This window comes from Pleurodeles waltl, chromosome 12 (genome assembly GCF_031143425.1).
Source record: "Pleurodeles waltl isolate 20211129_DDA chromosome 12, aPleWal1.hap1.20221129, whole genome shotgun sequence".
NCBI classification, from domain to species: domain Eukaryota; kingdom Metazoa; phylum Chordata; class Amphibia; order Caudata; family Salamandridae; genus Pleurodeles; species Pleurodeles waltl.
Window position 1 is genome coordinate 83986245 of NC_090451.1, and position 20944 is coordinate 84007188.

Sequence of the window (20944 nt, forward strand, 5' to 3'; positions counted from 1 at the left end):
TAAATGTAGATGGACAACAATCACAATAGGGAGAATGGTCAGCATCTCAGTTTGCCAAAATACTCCTGCCAATTCAGCTGGAGGACTTTCACCAAACCGATCGACCCAGCAGGGAATATCTACATAAGGAATAAGGAAGGCGGAAGGTGGGAATAAGGAAGGTGGTTCTGATCAAGACATTAAAAACAGCGGATTCTATCGCACTGTGGGGTGGTGGTCCACCCACCATAGCCCAAAACACCCTGTTAATTTCTAATCCTGCTTCTCACTTTATTGATGCATGCCCAGGACCACTGGAATTATGCAGCACAGCAGGACGAAATATGTGGCAGGTTTGACCAAATTATGTGGCAAGAAAAGACGGAATTTGTGGCATAATGAGGAACACTGTGTGACACTATTACTTCATTATTTTGTTGTATCTACACGTGGTAACACTGTCTAGGTAAACATCGTATTTGCACCTGTTTAACGCCCAAATACAGCAATAAGAAACTGAAAGATGACCCAACCACAGCTGCGAAGGGCCTTCCACTGCACGTCACCATGGTTTCAGTAACTTTTGATCCGTTTGAAATAGAAACAATTTTTTGTTAAAAATAAGTACTGATTATTCACCAGTTGGTGGATTGTGTGATAAATGTAGAAAATTCCCCATTACTGGGTTTGTAACATGGAATAATACAGTACTATTGGAGTAAAAAGTCATGGAAGTGATCATTTTGAATGTTCAGTTACCACCCCATTGCATCATTTCACTTGTAATCGGGTAGTCATCTGTGAAAGTGACCCAAAGAAGGATTTACAAAGATGTAATGTTTACATTGTCTTCGAAACAGTAGTCTCATGGACCCCTATTGATTAATTGTTTTCGGATAATGTTGCTGAATGCACTAGATATACTATTTCCATTCGAATTGTTCCTTCTGATTTAAGGTCAGTTTCTATTGCACACTTGAAAATATATAAGATTCCAGACACATCCTGGAGTACCTTCCTCAAAACAGAAAAAAATCAGGCCATTTTTCATGTTTTCATATTTAAGAAGGACCAGGACCTGATTCTTGAACATATACATTGTTTGAAAACCCTGTATTTTCTATTTGGATAAAGCAATTTAGCTCTGTTTTCCTTAATAATCTTTTAGGAGTAGTTCAGGCAGCTATAAAATACGTTTGAACGGTTAGATACCTGTGAGAAAGTAGCCTCTTTCTAGCCTTGTTACCCCCACTTTTGGCCTGTTTGTGAGTGTATGTCAGGGTGTTTTCACTGTCTCACTGGGATCCTGCTAGCCAGGGCCCAGTGCTCATAGTGAAAACCCTATGTTTTCAGTATGTTTGTTATGTGTCACTGGGACCCTGCTAGTCAGGACCCCAGTGCTCATAAGTTTGTGGCCTATATGTATGTGTTCCCTGTGTGGTGCCTAACTGTCTCACTGAGGCTCTGCTAACCAGAACCTCAGTGGTTATGCTCTCTCATTTCTTTCAAATTGTCACTAACAGGCTAGTGACCAATTTTACCAATTTACATTGGCTTACTGGAACACCCTTATAATTCCCTAGTATATGGTACTGAGGTACCCAGGGTATTGGGGTTCCAGGAGATCCCTATGGGCTGCAGCATTTCTTTTGCCACCCATAGGGAGCTCTGACAATTCTTACACAGGCCTGCCACTGCAGCCTGAGTGAAATAACGTCCACGTTATTTCACAGCCATTTTACACTGCACTTAAGTAACTTATAAGTCACCTATATGTCTAACCTTTACCTGGTAAAGGTTAGGTGCAAAGTTACTTAGTGTGAGGGCACCCTGGCACTAGCCAAGGTGCCCCCACATTGTTCAGGGCCAATTCCCCGGACTTTGTGAGTGCGGGGACACCATTACACGCGTGCACTACATATAGGTCACTACCTATATGTAGCTTCACAATGGTAACTCCGAATATGGCCATGTAACATGTCTATGATCATGGAATTGCCCCCTCTATACCATCCTGGCATAGTTGGCACAATCCCATGATCCCAGTGGTCTGTAGCACAGACCCTGGTACTGCCAAACTGCCCTTCCTGGGGTTTCACTGCAGCTGCTGCTGCTGCCAACCCCTCAGACAGGCATCTGCCCTCCTGGGGTCCAGCCAGGCCTGGCCCAGGATGGCAGAACAAAGGACTTCCTCTGAGAGAGGGTGTTACACCCTCTCCCTTTGGAAAATGGTGTGAAGGCAGGGGAGTAGTAGCCTCCCCCAGCCTCTGGAAATGCTTTCTTGGGCACAGATGTGCCCAATTCTGCATAAGCCAGTCTACACCGGTTCAGGGGACCCCTTAGCCCTGCTCTGGCGCGAAACTGGACAAAGGAAAGGGGAGTGACCACTCCCCTGACCTGTACCTCCCCTGGGAGGTGCCCAGAGCTCCTCCAGTGTGCTCCAGACCTCTGCCATCTTGGAAACAGAGGTGCTGCTGGCACACTGGACTGCTCTGAGTGGCCAGTGCCACCAGGTGACGTCAGAGACTCCTTCTGATAGGCTCCTTCAGGTGTTGCTAGCCTATCCTCTCTCCTAGGTAGCCAAACCCTCTTTTCTGGCTATTTAGGGTCTCTGTCTCTGGGGAAACTTCAGATAACGAATGCAAGAGCTCATCCGAGTTCCTCTGCATCTCTCTCTTCACCTTCTGCCAAGGAATCAACTGCTGACCGCGCTGGAAGCCTGCAAACCTGCAACATAGTAGCAAAGACGACTACTGCAACTCTGTAACGCTGATCCTGCCGCCTTCTCGACTGTTTTCCTGGTGGTGCATGCTGTGGGGGTAGTCTGCCTCCTCTCTGCACTAGAAGCTCCGAAGAAATCTCCCGTGGGTCGACGGAATCTTCCCCCTGCAACCGCAGGCACCAAAAAGCTGCATTACCGGTCCCTTGGGTCTCCTCTCAGCACGACGAGCGAGGTCCGTCGAATCCAGCAACTCTGTCCAAGTGACTCCCACAGTCCAGTGACTCTTCAGTCCAAGTTTGGTGGAGGTAAGTCCTTGCCTCACCTCGCTAGACTGCATTGCTGGGAACCGCGACTTTTGCAGCTACTCCGGCCCCTGTGCACTTCCGGCGGAAATCCTTTGTGCACAGCCAAGCCTGGGTCCACGGCACTCTAACCTGCATTGCACGACTTTCTAAGTTGGTCTCCGGCAACGTGGGACTCCTTTGTGTAACTTCGGGTGAGCACCGTTTCACGCATCCTCGTAGTGCCTGTTTCTGGCACTTCTCTGGGTGCTACCTGCTGCTAAGAGGGCTCCTTGTCTTGTTCGACGTCCCATCTACCTCCTGGTCCAATTTGCGACCTCCTGGTCCCTCCTGGGCCACAGCAGCATCCAAAAACGCTAACCACACGATTTGCAGCTAGCAAGGCTTGTTGGCGTTCTTTTGGCGGGAAAACACTTCTGCACGACTCTCCACGGCGAGAGGGATCCGTCCACCAAAGGGGAAGTCTCTAGCCCTTTTCGTTCCTGCAGAAACCTCAGCTTCTTCTGTCCAGTAGAAGCTTCTTTGCACCCACAGCTGGCATTTCCTGGGCATCTGCCCATCTCCGACTTGCTTGTGACTTTTGGACTTGGTCCCCTTGTTCCACAGGTACCCAAGATTGGAAATCCATCGTTGTTGCATTGTTGGTTTGTGTCTTTCCTGCATTATTCCTCTATCACGACTTCTATGTCCTTGGGGGAACTTTAGTGCACTTTGCACTCACTTTTCAGAGTCTTGGGGAGGGTTATTTTTCTAACTCTCACTATTTTCTAATAGTCCCAGCGACCCTCTACAAGGTCACATAGGTTTGGGGTCCATTCGTGGTTCGCATTCCACTTTTGGAGTATATGGTTTGTGTTGCCCCATCCCTATGTGTCCCCATTGCATCCTATTGTAACTATACATTGTTTGCACTGTTTTCTAAGACTATACTGCATATTTTTGGTATTGTGTATATATATCTTGTGTATATTTGCTATCCTCATACTTAGGGTACACTCTGAGATACTTTGGCATATTGTCATAAAAATAAAGTACCTTTATTTTTAGTATAACTGTGTATTGTGTTTTCTTATGATATTGTGCATATGACACTAAGTGGTACTGTAGGAGCTTCACTCGTCTCCTAGTTCAGCCTAAGCTGCTCTGCTAAGCTACCATTATCTATCAGCCTATGCTGCTAGACACCCTATACACTAATAAGGGATAACTGGGCCTGGTGCAAGGTGCAAGTACCCCTAGGTACTGACTACAAGCCAGTCCAGCCTCCTACATTGGTTGTGCAGCGGTGGGATAAGTGCTTTGAGACTACTTACCACTCTTGTCATTGTACTTTTCATAAGAGAAAAATATACAAAACAAGTTCAGTGTGTGTACACATAGCTAAAAAGTTCTGCATTTCCTCTTTTCACTCTTTTCTAAGTGCTGAAAAGTACTTCTAAACTTTCAAAAAGTTCTAAAAAGTTTTAAACGTTTTTTTCTCTGTCTTTCTAAAAGCTCTGACAAACTTTTTTCTCTTTTTCTATCACTTTAACTCTCTCTAAAAATGTCTGGCACAGGCCAAAATGTTGATCTGTCCAAAATTGCATATGATCACCTTAGCTGGAAAGGAGCAAGGAGTCTCTGCATAGAGAGAGGTTTGAGTGTAGGGAAGAATCCTTCCTTGGAATTGTTACTTAACATGCTTAGAGAACAAGATAAGGCTAAAAGTGCCCCATCTGTTGAAAAAGTAGCTAATGGTTCCCAATCTGATCCAGGGACTCCCCCAGGAAAAGATTCAGGAAAGAAACTTCTTAGCCTGCCCATTACTAGACAGTCTAGCATAGTTGGTACTGAGGTGGAGTCACATCATACAGATGGTGTGCTCTCACATTACACTGTCAGCCAAGCTGTTAGGGTGCCCTCTGTAAGGGACAGGTGTCCTTCTGTTCATTCTCATCATACTTCTGTGTCTAGGAATGTCCCTCCCACCCACCCTGATGACAGATTGTTAGAAAGGGAGCTCAATAGATTGATAGTGGAACAAACCAGACTGAAGCTCAAGAAGCAACAGCTGGATTTGGATAGACAGACTTTAGAAGTAGAGAAGGAGAGACAGAAACTGGGTTTAGAAACCCCTGGTGGCAGCAGCAGTATTCCCCATAGTCATCCTGCAAAAGAGCATGATTCCAGGAATCTGCACAAGATAGTTCCCCCTTATAAGGAGGGGGATGACATTAACAAGTGGTTTGCTGCACTTGAGAGGGCCTGTGCTGTACAGGATGTCCCTCAAAGGCAGTGGGCTGCTATCCTATGGCTATCATTTAGTGGAAAAGGTAGGGATAGGCTCCTTACTGTAAAAGAAAATGAAGCTAATGATTACAAAGTTCTTAAGAATGCACTCCTGGATGGTTATGGCTTAACCACTGAACAATACAGGATAAAGTTCAGAGAGACCAAAAAGGAGTCTTCACAAGACTGGGTTGATTTCATTGACCATTCAGTGAAGGCCTTGGAGGGGTGGTTACATGGCAGTAAAGTTACTGATTATGACAGCCTGTATAACTTGATCCTGAGAGAGCATATTCTTAATAATTGTGTGTCTGATTTGTTGCTCCAGTACTTGGTACACTCTGATCTGACCTCTCCCCAAGAATTGGGAAAGAAGGCAGACAAATGGGTCAGAACAAGGGTGAACAGAAAAGTTCATACAGGGGGTGACAAAGAGAACAATAAGAAGAAAGATGGTGAAAAATCTCAAGATAAGCATGGGGATAAGGGTAAAACCAAAGATCCCACTTCAAATCTTAAACACTCTTCAGGGGGTGGGGATAAAACAAATTCTTCCTCTTCTTCTCAACCTACACAATTTAAAAAGCCTTGGTGCTTTGTGTGTAAAAACAGAGGCCATAGGCCAGGGGATAAGTCCTGTCCAGGTAAACCCCCTGAGCCTACCACCACTAATACATCAAGCTCTAGTGCCCCTAGCAGTAGTGGTACTAGTGGTGGGACTGCTGGCAACAGTCAAGCAAAGGGTGTAGTTGGGTTCACTTATGGGTCCATCATAGAAACTGGGGTAGTCAGTCCCAAGACAGTTTCTGTCACACCTAGTGGCATTGGCCTTGCCACACTGGCTGCTTGTCCCCTTACAATGGATAAGTACAGGCAGACAGTTTCAATAAATGGTGTTGAGGCCTTGGCCTACAGGGACACAGGTGCCAGTATCACTTTGGTGACTGAAAACCTAGTGCATCCTGAACAACACATCATTGGACAACAGTATAAAATTATTGATGTCCATAACTCCACTAAGTTTCTTCCCTTAGCTATAATTCAGTTTAGTTGGGGTGGAGTTACTGGCCCTAAGCAGGTGGTGGTATCACCTAGCTTACCTGTAGACTGTCTCTTAGGTAATGACCTAGAGGCCTCAGGTTGGGCTGATGTAGAGTTTTATGCCCATGCAGCCATGCTGGGCATCCCAGAGGAATTGTTCCCTCTCATTTCTACTGAAATGAAAAAGCAAAGGAGAGAAGGCCTGAAAACTCAGGATCCCTCTCCATCAACAGGTAAAAAGGGTATCACAGTATCCCCTAACCACCCTACCATTCAGGATACCATTCCTGTGGTGGGAGAAACCTCTCCTAGGGTGGCACCTGTTCCAAGGGAATCATCAGTTGGCAAAACTGTACTCCCTGAGGTGGAAGTACCTCTCTGTGGGATAACTAACATTGGTGAGAAAAAGAGCACCATTTTAGTTAACATGGAGCATCCCTCCAACCCTCCCAGAGAAACTTTAGTGCAGAAACTCTGCACTGCCTCACAACACTTAGGACAGCATCCCTGCCCTAGTGTGGAGCTCATAGGACAGCATCCCTGCCCTGCTCCAACCCAAGAGAAACAGCATCCCTGTTCTCTCTTCCAGCCATATGGACAAAGTTTTTGCCCAGCTATGGCTTTTCTGAGACAGCATCCCTGTCTGGCATTTCCATCACTACAAATAGGTTCAGTGGACAATTCCCACTGCCCTAAACTAAAACTTACTGATAGGAACTCTGAAAATACATCTTCACATTGTTGCTTAGCTAAAAAACTTCAAACAGGGTGGTTTACATCCCCACAGGGAAGTAACCATATAGTGGATGATAAAGGGAGTAACCAGTCTATTGCAGAGCTACTCTCTACTTATCACCACTTAGACAATAAAGTCTCAACTGGCCAAGGTTAGCCTTATTGTCCTTCGTTTGGGGGGGGGGTTGTGTGAGAAAGTAGCCTCTTTCTAGCCTTGTTACCCCCACTTTTGGCCTGTTTGTGAGTGTATGTCAGGGTGTTTTCACTGTCTCACTGGGATCCTGCTAGCCAGGGCCCAGTGCTCATAGTGAAAACCCTATTTTTTCAGTATGTTTGTTATGTGTCACTGGGACCCTGCTAGTCAGGACCCCAGTGCTCATATGTTTGTGGACTATATGTATGTGTTCCCTGTGTGGTGCCTAACTGTCTCACTGAGGCTCTGCTAACCAGAACCTCAGTGGTTATGCTCTCTCATTTCTTTCAAATTGTCACTAACAGGCTAGTGACCAATTTTACCAATTTACATTGGCTTACTGGAACACCCTTCTAATTCCCTAGTATATGGTACTGAGGTACCCAGGGTATTGGGGTTCCAGGAGATCCCTATGGGCTGCAGCATTTCTTTTGCCACCATAGGGAGCTCTGACAATTCTTACACAGGCCTGCCACTGCAGCCTGAGTGAAATAACGTCCACGTTATTTCACAGCCATTTTACACTGCACTTAAGTAACTTATAAGTCACCTATATGTCTAACCTTTACCTGGTAAAGGTTAGGTGCAAAGTTACTTAGTGTGAGGGCACCCTGGCACTAGCCAAGGTGCCCCCACATTGTTCAGGGCCAATTCCCCGGACTTTGTGAGTGCGGGGACACCATTACACGCGTGCACTACATATAGGTCACTACCTATATGTAGCTTCACAATGGTAACTCCGAATATGGCCATGTAACATGTCTATGATCATGGAATTGCCCCCTCTATACCATCCTGGCATAGTTGGCACAATCCCATGATCCCAGTGGTCTGTAGCACAGACCCTGGTACTGCCAAACTGCCCTTCCTGGGGTTTCACTGCAGCTGCTGCTGCTGCCAACCCCTCAGACAGGCATCTGCCCTCCTGGGGTCCAGCCAGGCCTGGCCCAGGATGGCAGAACAAAGGACTTCCTCTGAGAGAGGGTGTTACACCCTCTCCCTTTGGAAAATGGTGTGAAGGCAGGGGAGTAGTAGCCTCCCCCAGCCTCTGGAAATGCATTCTTGGGCACAGATGTGCCCAATTCTGCATAAGCCAGTCTACACCGGTTCAGGGGACCCCTTAGCCCTGCTCTGGCACGAAACTGGACAAAGGAAAGGGGAGTGACCACTCCCCTGACCTGTACCTTCCCTGGGAGGTGCCCAGAGCTCCTCCAGTGTGCTCCAGACCTCTGCCATCTTGGAAACAGAGGTGCTGCTGGCACACTGGACTGCTCTGAGTGGCCAGTGCCACCAGGTGACGTCAGAGACTCCTTCTGATAGGCTCCTTCAGGTGTTGCTAGCCTATCCTCTCTCCTAGGTAGCCAAACCCTCTTTTCTGGCTATTTAGGGTCTCTGTCTCTGGGGAAACTTCAGATAACGAATGCAAGAGCTCATCCGAGTTCCTCTGCATCTCTCTCTTCACCTTCTGTCAAGGAATCGACTGCTGACCGCGCTGGAAGCCTGCAAACCTGCAACATAGTAGCAAAGACGACTACTGCAACTCTGTAACGCTGATCCTGCCGCCTTCTCGACTGTTTTCCTGGTGGTGCATGCTGTGGGGGTAGTCTGCCTCCTCTCTGCACTAGAAGCTCCGAAGAAATCTCCCGTGGGTCGACGGAATCTTCCCCCTGCAACTGCAGGCAGCAAAAAGCTGCATTACCGGTCCCTTGGGTCTCCTCTCAGCACGACGAGCGAGGCCCCTCGAATCCAGCAACTCTGTCCAAGTGACTCCCACAGTCCAGTGACTCTTCAGTCCAAGTTTGGTGGAGGTAAGTCCTTGCCTCACCTCACTAGACTGCATTGCTGGGAACCGCGACTTTTGCAGCTACTCCGGCCCCTGTGCACTTCCGGCGGAAATCCTTTGTGCACAGCCAAGCCTGGGTCCACGGCACTCTAACCTGCATTGCACGACTTTCTAAGTTGGTCTCCGGCGACGTGGGACTCCTTTGTGTAACTTCGGGTGAGCACCATTTCACGCATCCTTGTAGTGCCTGTTTCTGGCACTTCTCCGGGTGCTACCTGCTGCTAAGAGGGCTCCTTGTCTTGCTCGACATCCCCTCTACCTCCTGGTCCAATTTGCGACCTCCTGGTCCCTCCTGGGCCACAGCAGCATCCAAAAACGCTAACTGCACGATTTGCAGCTAGCAAGGCTTGTTGGCGTTCTTTCGGCGGGAAAACACTTCTGCACGACTCTCCACGGCGAGAGAGATCCGTCCACCAAAGGGGAAGTCTCTAGCCCTTTTCGTTCCTGCAGAAACCTCAGCTTCTTCTGTCCAGTAGAAGCTTCTTTGCACCCACAGCTGGCATTTCCTGGGCATCTGCCCATCTCCGACTTGCTTGTGACTTTTGGACTTGGTCCCCTTGTTCCACAGGTACCCAAGATTGGAAATCCATCGTTGTTGCATTGTTGGTTTGTGTCTTTCCTGCATTATTCCTCTATCACGACTTCTATGTCCTTGGGGGAACTTTAGTGCACTTTGCACTCACTTTTCAGGATCTTGGGGAGGGTTATTTTTCTAACTCTCACTATTTTCTAATAGTCCCAGCGACCCTCTACAAGGTCACATAGGTTTGGGGTCCATTCGTGGTTCGCATTCCACTTTTGGAGTATATGGTTTGTGTTGCCCCATCCCTATGTGTCCCCATTGCATCCTATTGTAACTATACATTGTTTGCACTGTTTTCTAAGACTATATTGCATATTTTTGGTATTGTGTATATATATCTTGTGTATATTTGCTATCCTCAAACTGAGGGTACACTCTGAGATACTTTGGCATATTGTCATAAAAATAAAGTACCTTTATTTTTAGTATAACTGTGTATTGTGTTTTCTTATGATATTGTGCATATGACACTAAGTGGTACTGTAGGAGCTTCACTCGTCTCCTAGTTCAGCCTAAGCTGCTCTGCTAGGCTACCATTATCTATCAGCCTATGCTGCTAGACACCCTATACACTAATAAGGGATAACTGGGCCTGGTGCAAGGTGCAAGTACCCCTAGGTACTCACTACAAGCCAGTCCAGCCTCCTACATTGGTTGTGCAGCGGTGGGATAAGTGCTTTGAGACTACTTACCACTCTTGTCATTGTACTTTTCATAAGAGAAAAATATACTAAACAAGTTCAGTGTGTGTACACATAGCTAAAAAGTTTTGCATTTCCTCTTTTCACTCTTTTCTAAGTGCTGAAAAGTACTTCTAAACTTTCAAAAAGTTCTAAAAAGTTTTTAAAGTTTTTTTCTCTGTCTTTCTAAAAGCTCTGACAAACTTTTTTCTCTTTTTCTATCACTTTAACTCTCTCTAAAAATGTCTGGCACAGGCCAAAATGTTGATCTGTCCAAAATTGCATATGATCACCTTAGCTGGAAAGGAGCAAGGAGTCTCTGCATAGAGAGAGGTTTGAGTGGTTGAGAGGTTTGAGCCTGGGCATGTTCTCCACCCGGCTATGCAATATGTTCTCCACTCGGTTGTGCAATACAGCCGGATAGAAAACATGCAAAGTGCAAGTCTGTTTGGCCGGCCCAACACAGTCAGCCAAACAGCCGTGCACTTTGTGGTGCACATACCCCCTCTCTGGCTCGCTCTAGCCCAGCCCTACCCCTTAGTCTAAGGCAGAGGTCTTCAAACTGGGGGTCACGACCCCCAGGGGGGGCGTGGAGTCCTGGAAAGGGGGTCCCGCATTCCCCCAACTGATTGTTAAAATACCTCAGGTGAACTTTGATGTATTGAGTCTCCTGTGCTGTGAAAGCCACAGACAGCTAAGGAGGCCTTCACACCAGGGCACCTGCTTCCTGAATGAAATGCAAATGTGCTCTAGGAGCTGATCTGCAAATGTAAAGGGTAATCTGCAACTGTAAAGAATGCTGGCGACCTGATTAAATCACTCACAGCTTTGTGATGACAAACATTTATTCTTTTTTCTAGGCGTAGTGCAAAGAGTTAAGAATTGTGTGTGCTTTTAATTGTAGTTACACAGCGCTTACTTCACCTGGAGGTGTTGAAGAGACAGCTATTAAAAAAAAAAAAGGTATAGCATATGCTCTAGTATTACTTAAATCTACATTTAGGAAGCACAGTTTTATCTTAAACCTCTTTGTAGTGGCCTATCTTATACTGCGTGTGCATTAACTAATAGAAGTTTCCTAATGCACTACAGTGCATTTCCCAATAAGTAACAGCTTTTTTAAATTTATTTTTCATTAAAGCTGGCTGTTATTCTATATGTAGCTACCTGACGGTGAAAGACTTAAAAACAACTTAGAATATTTTGGGGTTTATTTATGAGAGGCTTTAGCTGCTGGAGCATCACTTTTTTGACGTTCCAGCGGCACAAGTCTCTTACTCATACGCATGAGGTGACACAAAGCCACCCTACGTGGCTTTGAATGGCCTCATAGATATGGAGTAAGGCAAAGCAGTGCAAGCCACTGCATTGCCTTACTTTGCGTCAAGGAGAGGTTCCATGGGCTTTGTGGTGGGTGTTCCCACGCAACACCCATGGATTTTGACGCTGCCCCAGATTTACAAAATGACATAAACTGGAGCAGTGCCAAAACCTTAGGCCTCCCCAGAGCAGGCATAATGAGGAGAAATTTCTCCTTGTTTTTCCTCTTTCCATGTGTGTTGCTATCTGCCCCACATATAGAAAGATGTACAATGCCTCTCTGGATTGTTTTTGTGCAGCAAGGTGCCCCTTCCGGCACAAAAACAATCCTGGCTACGTTGGTGCTAGGCAGCAATTTGTGCGCCAGCACAGGAGGAAAGGACAGAAATGCAGTGTATTTCATAAATACGGTCCATTCCTGCCCTTTTGTATTGGTGTAGGGCAGTGTAGCAAGAAGTCTTGTGGCACTGTCCTATACCAAATCCTCATAAATGAGGACCTTCGTTTTTAGCCACACCTTTGGCCACGTACCCACACTCACTGACCTTTGGTTTGCTAAACACTGTTTAATATTAATATTATTTCCTCACTGTAAAAATGATTTGCTGTGGTAAATGGGGACATTTATTATTGACGATTATGAGGAGTACCAGGTTCTAGAAATTTTTGTCAGGAGGGGGTCCTGAGATCTAAAAATCTTTGAGAGGGGGTCCCGGCATCAAAAAGTTTGAAGACCTCTGGTCTAAGGAAATATAAAATTATAATAATATAGCTTTACTATCATTTTATTTTTCCTTTTTCTCCAATCCAGTGGGGCGCTGTTCCTCCGCCTTAGTGGAGGAGCAGCCCTTGTGTGCTTAAACACTTTCTAGGAAAACCGTCCTCATTTGGTTTGCTTTGCTTCTCTTGGAGCCCCTTAACCGGCACTTATTGGAGAGGGCCGTGGCTTATTCTTATGCCTCAAGCATTTGCTGCAAGCAAAAGACACATATGGGAAAGACGGAAGAAGGACAAACTAAAAAGCGTCACAAAGGGAGAAAGTAGAAAGTTGCAGGATGAGCTGAAGGGGCAGGGAGTGGCCATAAATGGATTGAAGAGGCACGAGATGGCTTCAGGATTACGCTGCCTCAGTATTCAGTGCTGGCAGATTTAACTACAGCAGCCTCCTGTTTAAGAGAATGGCTTTGAGCACCGCCACCTCTTTATTTACAAATTAAGCACTGCCCTTAACCGTCCCGCCTCTCCTTACCCCTCCAAAGTGTTTAATGCACAGAAAATTAAAGAGGAGTGAGACAGACCGCAAAATGTGTTTCCCCCCCCAGGGAGCTATCCAAAGAAAGGACTCTGTGGGATAGATGCTGACTTTGTACCAGTCTTTCCAATTGCCTGATTGGCCTTGACACACAAAAAGACTGAATTGGCCAGACCCAGCGCTGCGCTGACGACCTGAAGTCGACGCAGCCACCTAGCAGCCAGCCCCACGTGGCGCGCGCCCTAGGGGCGCAGTCTCCTTTCACGCCGGCCACCTTCCGCCGCGGTGACGTCACGGGGCCTCTTTTTCTGTAACCTGCTAAATTCCTGCGAGTTTTGGAGGCGGCCCTGCGCGTGCTGTCTGTCTCGCAGGCCTGGGCTACGGCTTCCCGCTTCCTGAGATCCTCCTTGGGCGGGGGGGAGGGAGGGCGGAGAGAAAAGCGCTGCCAAGTGCAGCTGAACTTCTCCTCAGACAGCAGCGCACCCGCTGCAGGCTGGGAGCCTCGGCCGGCAGAGCTGCACACAGATGCCAGGGCCGGTGGCTGCTGCAGGAGGGAGAGGAGCGGAGCGCTGCGAGGTAGGTAACAGCTGCCGCCCTCAGGCAGAGTGGCTGCCTCTTTTTATTCGTACTGTCTATGTTTCTACTTTTGCCTTCTCCATCAGTTATTAACACTTCTCCTTTTGCAGAAGACTTCTTTCCACGAGAAACGGTCCAGTTGTGTGTTGGAACCGGGTTGAATGTCACAGATTATTTATTTATTTTACTTTAAAGTGGGTTCTGTTGGCATTTTGTTTGAACTGCATTTGCAGCACTTCGATTTAGACGTTTTTTGTGAGTTGTTTTAATGTTTAAGAATAAGCAATGGAACATGGAGATGATGTGATATGTTCAAGATCACACACTGGGATGGGGTGCGGGAAGCCGGGAGCAGAATCCACACGTTTTGGTTCTACATTAAGAACCTGTGCCACCGGTCTCCGTTTCCTTTGCAGCGTTCCCTAGCAAGCCAGCAGGAGCCCATAAAAGTAACACTGAAGTGGAAGGAAAATGATTCATTTTATTTGACTTTTGGGGGGTGGGGGTAGTAAGAGAAACCAGATATCCTTTGAAGAAACTGGCATTCTTAGAGAGCATGTTCACTCTGTCATAAAAGGGTAGTGTGTTCGGTTAGGGCACTCTGTCCTCATTCACACTTTTGTTTTACTTTTACATGATTATTACAATTACTTTTACAATTCTAACATCGTTTTACCGCCTCTGCGTACTTTACACCTCGATGCCTCCGACAAGCTACATCTACCACTGCCTGTCACATACAAGGCTTGAAACCAGTCTGTTTCACTCCCTCGGTGCAGAGCAGGTCTGCCGCATAGGGTGGAAAGAATTCCAGCTGACCAGTTACAAGTGATTTCTACTGGATCGGGATGTGCCACAGTGGCAATTTCGTCCTTGGACACTCGATTTCATATGTTCGGAGGAAAAGGAGAAATAAAAATAACTATGAAAACAGATGCCACCAGGCAGCAGAGACCTGTTCCAACCTGCAACTTTGATTTTGTTCGATTGCAGCCCAATAGATGTCTGAAATCAATCCAGCAAGTCCTGTACCCATGAGAAACCATTTGTAACTGGTGGACTCGGATTTCCACAAGATTCTCTGAAATAGAATATGCTGTTTTATTGACATTGTGCACAGAGGTGCTAAACCGCTGCCCTTTGTATCTACTGAATAAGATTGGCACATGCCTCTGTATTTGCTCAGTGCTATTTGTAGACACAGACGTGTGTTAGGCTGTTCTTTTATTGTGTTATTTCCAGTGCACAATAGCAGAGTCAAGCCCTTCTTGGAAAGCTTCCCCGCATGGGTCTATGAACACTCAAAAGGGGTCTTTCTTCTGCACATTTCAGAGAACGCCTGCTCGGCCTGGCATGTCGTGTCATGTTGCTTCAGCTGTGTAGCCCTTACGTAGCCTGAGGTCACTTCGAAGCGCTGAGGTGCATGGGGGCCAGAATTGTAACGGTGAGGGCGGCTGTGGGGTCCATGCTCACCCGCAGGCTGCAGGAAAGGACTGCATCCCAGTGAGGGGCAGGGGGAGACCCCACCTTCTTGCCCCCCATGCTGCAACGTAGCAGAAGAGGATAGAAAGGGGCGGGGTAGAGAGCGGCGACGGAAGAGACTAGGGGAGAGACTAGGGGAGAAGGGTAATGTGACCTGGTGTCCAGTTAGGGTGACCACCGTCCTCCAAGTCATTATGGGCACTGTTTCATGCCCTGTACTTTTTGTGTGATGGTCTAATGCATTCTGGGTGTTGTAGTGTTGTTTTGCGTCAACTGAGCTAATTAGAATAACACACCTGAAATCCTTTTTTTTCTAGGTGACCAGGTCGAGGACTGTGGACAGTGTCCGCAGTGACCTGAGGGTATTGGTCACTCTACCTTTCGTGGGTGCCCACAATGTGCTTGTCCTGCTTTAAAATCCTTGCAGTGGGCCAGATTGTGGGGTAAGTAAGGGAAGGGGGGGGGGTCTTGGACCTCATGAGAAAAGGTAGGAGGGGTATTAATGCAAGGAATCTGGCACGATGCATATCCGTCATGAAGAAAGTTACCTGGTGGTCGATGGTGGCTCATTGTGTTAGAGAAACCAGGTGGGAGAAAGTTGTATTTGGCAGAGATGGAGCCTCTGTTCAACTATAGCAGCTCTGTCTATGTAGTACTGGCCTCCAGCCGAAACAGGCAAAACTCCCCCTTCTTGGTCTTTTAGGCATCATTTTACACTTTTGACAGCATCTTTGCCTGACACATTTTGCCATGCGGATTACTGAACTTTCTCAGATTACTCCCCATTTTCTAAGCACATCCCACTGCAACTTTGACTAGGCTAGTACCATGGAGCCTTGTAGATCTGTCTTTATAAATGCAACACAATTTTACCCTATTCATCTGCAATACATAATGGTGGCCCACAGAGCAAGTACTTTAGTGCATTTAAAGATTGGAAAGCAGGTCACTGTATGGTTGTTTTCGGTATGGACAGCACCCCAGCTATATTGGCTGTAGGTGACCCACCAAATAAAACTGTGACTGCTTGTTCAGCGGACATTGTTTCCTAAACTGGCAGCTAGTCCCACGATGAAAACCACTGTAGAGTAAACTTTGATTACATATCCACTGCGCCATGGCTGTATGGCAGACCTGATTTTGAAGACACAGAGACAAAGCAGAGATTGGTCTTAAGAAAAACAATAATGCTCTCCATGCATTGGGGGTTTTCCTCTCAGAATGTGGTTGACATCTCTGGACACTTTCTGTTCAGCTGCCATTGGTGGAGAGGGCACACCAAACAGAAAAGACGCAGGTAAGAATCATCTTGGAGGTCCACCCTACCGAGGGCGGTGGTGTTGATTCTAATGGAAGGGTTTTCTTGATATCCAAGCGAGTAGCAGCTCGTCAGTCAGGAACACGCGGTCCCCATGTACTGCATGAACATGGAGAACTAAGGGAAAGTGAGTGGGTATCCTCAAACTCTGGCAGATGCCTTGTTACCGTGCACCTTTAAATCAGGACCTTAGTGTCTAAACTCAGATATTGTTGGATTACTTGGTCAACGTATAATTAGCAAAATTTGCCACTTGCAGTTTCCTTTATTAACTAAGAACACTATTAATAAAACAGAGGTTCTGCTAAGGTTCTTCAAGATTTTGTTTTTAGGATGTGCCTAAGTCTTTATGGAAGGAGGTTAGGGTTTTATTTGGATTTATATGCTACCTAAAACAGCAGTGTCACCATTGTTTGCCCAAAAATACAGGAGGACTAGCTGTACCAAAATGAGTATACGTCTAATTCACTTAGGTCCTAAAGAAAATGAGGGAAGAAAGGGGTTCCTTCTGATAGAATATTAGGGTTCAGCTGTGCACGAGGGATCAAGGTATTCATTGTTTGGAGAACATCTCTGGAATATTCGGAGAAGGCCTATTGCGCTCGATGGAACCAGAGCACTTAATTTGTCCAAGGATCTTCATAAGACTTGTACATGTCTTGTATTTCGTTTACTTGTTAGTTATACCATTAAATATGGTGTTTGCGACATGCATAGGCATGGATGTCGCAGACCATTTCAAATGTACCTTTGTAGTTTATTTTAATGGGACTGGCATGAATGAGGGATAGTCTGGACCATGTTCTCTCTTCTCTATGAGCCACTACTTGCAGTTCCCCTATCTTCGCAATCTAATATTAATCTTTTTTAGATATAGCGCTCCCTACCTCACTTTTGCTATTCCTGAGTGCTATAAATAACGCCTGTTACTGTTACAGAATGTACTGATTTTGTAAGGATGGAATGCTGTATTCGGCTTTGCTGAGAATTGAGGTTTTGACCTGCAGATCACTGCAGGTTTCAGTGGTGGGCAATCAACTCACTGAGCCATGCTGGAAGACGTCCAAATTACAGGCCCAAGAATTAACTCCATTGTCTAGTTTTCAGCCAGTCCACGGGGACCTCGGAGTTGCCTTCCTGTGCGAAGAAGCCCCACGATTAATTAAAGAACAGAAAGAAGAACACAACTCTCTAACCGCATGGCTTGATTGGCAACCAGAAAAGCCCTTTGTCAAGAAATAGCCCTGGACAAGGGGTGAAAGTCAGCGCAGTTTTCCTGTGAGGCTGCAGTGGGGGGCTAGGAGGTGGGCAAAGGCACCGGGTGCCCACTTGGCCAGGAGGAGGTATATTGCTATTTAGGCGTGCCGGGTTTAAGTGCTTTCTAAACAAACGTAAAGACTTTCTAAAGACACTGTTGTGGGGGTCATTCTGACCCTGGCGGCCGGTGACCGCCAGGGTCACCGACCACGGGAGCACCGCCAACAGGCTGGCGGTGCTCCCAAGGGCATTCTGACCGCGGCGGTTCAGCCGCGGTCAGAAAGGGTAAACCGGCGGTCTCCCGCCGGTTTACCGCTGCCCCATTGAATCCTCCATGGCGGCGGAGCGCGCTCCGCCGCCATGGGGATTCAGACACCCCCTACCGCCATCCTGTTCATGGCGGGAAACCCGCCATGAACAGGATGGCGGTAGGGGGTGCCGCGGGGCCCCTGGGGGCCCCTGCAGTGCCCATGCCTATGGCATGGGCACTGCAGGGGCCCCCGTAAGAGGGCCCCACAAAGTATTTCAGTGTCTGCTTTGCAGACACTGAAATACGCGACGGGTGCAACTGCACCCGTCGCACCCCTGCAACTACGCCGGCTCAATTCTGAGCCGGCGTCCTCGTTGCAGGGGCATTTCCGCTGGGCCGGCGGGCGCTCTTTTGGAGAGCGTCCGCCGGCCCAGCGGAAATGTTTGAATGGCCGCCGCGGTCTTTTGACCGCGGTGCGGTCATTTGTCGGCGGTACCTTGGCGGACGGCCTCCGCCGTCCGCCAAGGTCTGAATGACCCCCTGTGTGTGCTTTCTAAAAATACAAAGGATTCCTATAGCAGATGTTGATGATGATTAAACCAGACCAACAAGGGCTGGCAGCGCCAATTGATGAATGCAGGACACCTTGGAATCACGAACAAGGGCAGGCAGCACCAATTGATGAATGCAGGACACCTTGGAATCACCAACAAGGGCAGGCAGCACCAATAGATGAATGCAGGACACCTTGGAATCACGAACAAGGGCTGGCAGCACCAATTGATGAATGCAGGACACCTTGGAATCTTTTTTTCCACAGAGAAAACTTAACTGATATGCCTGCTAAAACACATTATAGTTCAAATAACTGCTCTATGTATGGTGTTTGTGTGGAATTATACCTTTTAAATCATCACTGCATAAAAACACTTTGCTGGTGATATGAAGAATGATATAATATAGTGCGGTGCTTCAGCCATCCTGTCAGGATTCGGATCAGTACCTTGCCGGTTTCATCGGGTGTTCACAGAAGGCGCAGAACTCACTGAGCTACTTTTCAGGATAGGAATTTGTGATCAGCAATTTAGGAATTTGTGATCAGCAAGGCTCGCTTCCGGATTAACTGCATTCTCCTACTAGGAAAAAGCAAATCCAGTGTTGGGAGCATACAGAGCTCTGCGACTCGCCCGTTTACCCTCTAAAATGCGTCCCTCTTGCTGGAATGCAAACTCATTCTCTTCACCCCATCGCCTTCTGTCTGTAGCGAGTTCAGTTCAGTGAGCCATCCATCCAGCTCCAGACCTCCACAGGGTTCTAACATGCACCAGCTCACCTCTGACTGCTTCTGTATAGAATGGTACCCGGACATCCACGATGCCAATATTCACATGTGACTGGGCTCTCACAAAGCACCTCCGTTCTTCACTCCAGGATGCCCCACCAGACATTCCATTCAATAAAACTTCTGAGTTCTCCAGAAAGTACTGACAAACTGAGCTATTAACTGAATGCACCGCTCATAGCCATCACTTTGCATTGTTTTCTCTAGAGGGGGATCCCTCTTCCCCCCAGAACCTTCTTTTGGAAGGGTGTGCTTGCTCGCACTAACAAAGCATCCTAACCTGCACTTAAAGCAGCTGGACGCCTCTGCCTGACCCTTCAGCTCTCTGCTCTCACAGGCCCTTTCTTCCCCGCTGCCTGTCACACGTCCTCTGCCTTGTTAGCAAGCTCTCTCACATTTCCCGTTGCCTTTCCACTCTCAGGCAGGCTTTCTGTGCCCTCCCTGTCACTCGCACTGTCCGTCTCACACACGGGCTGCCTTAACACTTTGCCCGTCTCACGTTATCTCTTTCTCGTTCCCTCGTCTTCCTTCACTTATTATTTTTTGAAGCTGGCTATTCGTTCTGTGACTCTTCGTTCTCCCTGCCCCCACCCCCCTCTCTTTTGTCCCTTAACCCCCCACCCTCCCACTTCTCTCAGGTACCCATGCCCTCCGTCTCTCCCTCTCCTTCCATCCGCTGGCTGGCCCTTCCTCTTCTCCGAATGTTGATATAAGCCAAAGGTAATCTCCTTCTCATTTCATCTTCCAGTTTCAAGTAAGCCATCAACAAAAAAAGAACTTTATTTTGTAAGTAGAAAGAAAACCCCTTTCAAGCCAAAACTGCTTCTGTTTCCCTCAGTTGGCCCGAGGCCTGTAATTACGGAGCTGAGGCATAATTGCTGCTGCAGAATGAAGCCTTGAATGTGAGCAAGTATGTAAACAAGCTCCCAGCTGTCGGAGGATCTTGTCGGGGCGCTAAGTGCCTGGAAAGTGTAGTTGGCCTCTGGCCTGGGCCTCGTGATCAGACTGCTAGACCTTGGCAGTGCTTAATGTGTGCAAGTGGCGGGCACTTAAATGGGGGACCAGGGCTTACTTTTCAAGATCAGACTGTCTCAGACGAGAGAGCAGGGCAAAAGAGAGGAAAACTCTGGCCAAGGCTAAAAGCAGGGATGAAAAATAATCTACTAGAGAGGGCTAAAGAGACTGGTAGAACAGTGTTTCCAAAACTGTGGGTCGGCCACGAGCCGACTTTTGGTGGGTGGATACATTCAAGCAAAAATAAAGATGTCTTTACATTCTGTATTTATCTTGTCACATTTGCTGCCCTTCAAAGACAAATGCCAAATGTCAGGTTATGTCTTCCGACAAATTGTTGCATATTGTTTATTATGGGGATTGGGCTTTACAAACTCCTCTCACTTTGCAGTCAGAGAAAGTAAAGTGAATTATGTGACAGTCTTGATGGGGAAAGGAAAGGCTGTAGGATGTCATTTTATAGCACACAACAAAATGTGAATAACTGTGAAAGAACTGTACACATTTAGCAGTTAGGAAGAAAAAAAAATCACATTTACTTTTTGAAATTCTAAGGTGTGATGGAAACCGTAGGCCCGATTCACAAAGGTACTTAAGCGTAGTAGTGGAGAAGTGTGGCACAATGGTTCGAGCGGCAGACCCTGATGCAGAGATCTGGCGTGGGACCAGGGTTCAATTCCCACCTCGGCGGGTCTTGGACTCAATTCCCTTGGACCAGATAATTCTCGCCTTGGTGCCTAATCTAATTAATGGGTCCCACTCTGTAACTCTGGGCAATAGCTTGCTT

The 20944-nt window shown here is 47.2% G+C and overlaps 1 protein-coding gene across 1 annotated transcript in view; it reads left to right on the forward strand.

The window, feature by feature from the left end:
• The first annotated feature begins 13392 nt into the window (after nt 1–13392).
• ADAMTS10 (ADAM metallopeptidase with thrombospondin type 1 motif 10) overlaps nt 13393–20944 on the forward strand; it is a 273868-nt gene continuing 266316 nt past the window's right edge. Inside the window, exon 1 of the mRNA XM_069216852.1 lies at nt 13393–13494. The gene's annotated coding sequence lies outside the window, so the exon portion shown is untranslated. The remainder of the gene's footprint in view (nt 13495–20944) is intronic.